The sequence below is a fragment of the Silene latifolia genome, chromosome 9 (assembly GCF_048544455.1).
Source record: "Silene latifolia isolate original U9 population chromosome 9, ASM4854445v1, whole genome shotgun sequence".
Lineage (NCBI taxonomy): Eukaryota > Viridiplantae > Streptophyta > Magnoliopsida > Caryophyllales > Caryophyllaceae > Silene > Silene latifolia.
Genome location: NC_133534.1, coordinates 76,629,244 through 76,633,129, shown reverse-complemented (window position 1 = coordinate 76,633,129; position 3,886 = coordinate 76,629,244). Strand labels below are relative to the sequence as shown.

Here is a 3,886-nt window from a genome sequence, read left to right as displayed (position 1 = left end):
AAATAAGATTATGACAATCATAAATAAAATGCAGCATTATAATATGTATGAACATGCCCAATTTTATGCTAAATCGCCTTTAAGGAGCCAATATCGTATATTAATCGGTTTTTACGGATTTGCGTGATTCAACCTTTTAAAATCACAATAAATTACATAAAATCATATTTATGCACAAGTTAATTACCCTAACCAAATTAGGACTCAAAATTAGTCTCCACTAACATATTGACAATAATTAACATATATTTCTTAAAATTGTTCATAAATGGACTCAAAATTACAATAAAATGCTATAAACTTCAAATAAATCACAAAAATTTCAAATAAATTTGAAATTTGAAATTTTAAACTCATGAACATTCTGTAAAAATACCATGATACTCATAATGTTCAAAAACTTAGGTTAAAAAGTTTGAAATTTATCGAGAAAAACAATGTTGCGGTTTATCGGATTTATCAAATATTATCATAAAAATATGAGAAAAATTATATTAATTTAGTTTTTACTTTTAGATCTGAAATATATGATAAAATGCAACATGTGATGTTTTTCCTTAGTCATGAAGTATGTTTTAGCAATTTTTACTAATTAAAGTCACTATTTATGTTATTTTTCATCAAAAATTCATAAATCATGCATAAAGACTTCATTATAGCCAATTATTTTACACACATCTTGTAAAATTTCATGTGACAACATACTAAATTTCTATGACCAGATTCGAAATATAACTCATATTAACCTGTTTTTCCATTTAAATTCGATTTTATCATGAAAAAATCTATATTTCGAGCATAAGAACTTATAAAATTATGAAACTTTACAGGTAATCAAAATATAATATATGTGAAAACATATCCAAAAACCACTGGAAAAATCGAAGTTTAGCTAATTTTAGTCCAAAAATGACATTTTTATCATAAAATCACATTTTAATGCCATTATTATATAAAATGAACAATAAAAATCCATAAATTAACCAAAATATCCTAAATACATTTTAGGACCAGAAACTTTAACATGCATAATTGATTTCGTGATATATCATAATAAATACAAATTTATAAGTTTTATTTGTTAATCGTATAACTCGAAAAAACTATAACCGATTTGCATGCAAATAACCTAAGGCTCTTGATACCGCTTGTTAGAAATCTATATCTCATAATACAACATATTCTTATATGTTACAATTTAATTTAGTCATAAAATTAATTTAGATCTTATGCATGCAAACATGAATAAAGATAAAGAAGAAATCGTCATTCTTACAATAGAAATTTCGGATTATTGGGCACAAATGAGTTCTCCTACTCACTTGTTCTTGAGCTCTTCTAAAATTGGATGAACAAAGGATTAAAGTTTAGAATCCCTCCCAAGGAATAATACCCAAGATAACCTCTTAATAAGATTAATATTATTAATACTAGAACAATATTAATCTAAATAAAATTGACCCAAAAATATTGATTTTGGTCTCTTAATTTTCGGTTAAGAGAAGGGAGAAGAAAAAGTAATTTTATCTCTCTAAAACTCTATAGCTAGTTTTAGATGATGTTAGAATAAATAATACACTAACTAATGATGTAGTATATTGGGTTAAATTATAGAGAAAACCCTTTGGTCTTTTCTACAAGGAAAACCGGGTAGGGGGAGGGTAAAGGGGCCAATGCATGATCAAGGTGTTCTTCACAAGAGCAACTAGGTTTGCATGGCTAGCAATTAGGTAAATGATTATGCTTTCCACTTAAAATTAATCAACACAATATTTAGCCTAATACACCCTCTATTTCGGTCCATTTAAGATAAAATGGATTCCATTTTATCTTTGTCAATTTGTCAATTTGTCACATGTCACAAGTCATGTAAAATTTTTATGCATTTTTAACATATTAAAAATCAACGCATTAATAAAAATACGTTATGTACAAAATCGACTTAGTAATTCATAATTACTTGTACCAAAATGATTTACCAATTATAAATCACAACATCTTGTATTTATAATAAATTATTCATTCAAATTCAATTGTTTCTGTAAACAATAATTTCATCTAAGTAATAAAACAATTCTATCACTTAGACCGTATCTTATTTAATCAAATTATAATGAGATACGCAAATATTACTTCCAAAATCGTCCGTCAATTTTAAGTAATTTAATTAACCCGTATCGTCATACGATCAATTAAGTAATCAATTAAGAGTGTTACTCTTTAGGTATGACCTAAGGGATCAACTGATCACCACCGTCGCACGACAGTAATGTCAAACTCTAGTCAGCCAATCATTACCGATATGTGTGGACCAGTTGACAGTAAAATATTACTTCCCAATTGTATTCTTAAAATGAGACTTAAACATGTGATCATCATGATCGACAGTTGTGATCGCATTATTGTCGGAGGACACATATTCCAACAGTTGGTTCCACTACCCTATGATATCTCCTCAATGGTTCCATCACATCTCTTATCTTGACATTTTCCTCAACAACATCCTCTTTAATTGGCTCCTTAGGTCCCTCATATCTTGTACCACTCCTCAAGTGGATGGCATTGATAGTTTGATGTCTTGTAGGAGGATTACCTTAAGGAGGTAATTGTCCTTTTTGCCTTTCGGAACTTGAAGAGGCTAATTGGGACATTTGTGTTTCCAACATCATGGTATGAGCAAGGATATTGTTGATGGTAGTGTCTTTGGCTTGGCTATCTCTTTGCATTTAAGTGAAAATTTCTTGTTGGCCCTTTTGCATTTGAAGGACTGCTTTTTGAACATCAAAAGCTTGGTCATTGGATTTATTGTAAGAGGGTTGGTTTTGGAATCCTTGGTTTTGGTTGAAATAGGGTCTTTGAGTAGGATTTCTCATTGGAGGTGGGGTGTATGTTGGTTGAAGATTTTGAACATTTTGGCTTTTGTATGAGAAGTTTGTGTGGAATTTGGTATTTTCATTGTAATAGTTGGAGTCAGGGGTGCCATTCCTGTATGCTTGGAAAGAATTCACTTGCTCATTTGTTCCCCTACACTCTTGTTGATCATGTCCTAAAGTTCCACAATTCTCACACACTCCATTTGGAATAGAAGATGTTGCCACCATGGCATTGACTTGCTGCTTGGGTGATTGAGAAGCTTCATTCATCTTGGCAATGGCCTTATCAAATTTCAAGTTCATCGTGTCAATATGGGAGCATAGTTGGGCACCCAAATCGGCACTCAATTGTGTGACGGAGTCAACTTCATGTCTCCCTCCCCTAGTAGATTTTCTTGGCCTACTATATTGAGAGCTGTGAACCGCCATCTCCTATATCTTTGCCCAAGTTTGGTTGTCATCTACCTCGGTGAATCTTCCATTAGAACCCATGTTGAGCACATTCCTTGCATCTTCATACAACCCATTGCAAAATTGTTGGACTAGAAACCATTCGCTTAGTCCATGATGAGGATAAGAGCGATATGTATCCTTGAATCTTTCCCATGCCTCATATAGAGACTCTTCATCTCTTTACGTGAACTCGGTGATTTGGGCTCTTAACATTTTGGTCTTCTCCGGAGGGTAGAACTTCTTGTAAAAGGCAAGTACTAATTGTATGAATGCGGATTTGGCAATGAAATTACCGGTCAAGTGCGGTGATGTTGTAGTACCATTAGGTAGGTTCTCCTTGGTTGGTACGGAATGAGATGAAAATTTAGACATTGTAGGTTGATTTTGTGGTTGGTTTGGAATTGGATTCTCCTCTCCTTGTCTTGCAAAAGGGTTGCTAAACTCAATACTATCCGATTGGATGATACCAATTTCCACAAGTTCTCCAACACCCACAATTGTTGAAGTCCCTCTAACGGTTCTTCGAATATTTGTCAAAGTTCTTTCACTTTCGGGATCAA

General features: G+C 32.2%; 1 non-coding gene across 1 annotated transcript; it reads left to right on the top strand.

Moving 5' to 3' along the window:
* The first annotated feature begins 3,432 nt into the window (after positions 1-3,432).
* Positions 3,433-3,540, top strand: LOC141603795 (small nucleolar RNA R71). Its single transcript, XR_012525645.1, has one exon. It is a non-coding gene; the product is annotated as a small nucleolar RNA R71 (small nucleolar RNA).
* Positions 3,541-3,886: the final 346 nt, after the last annotated feature.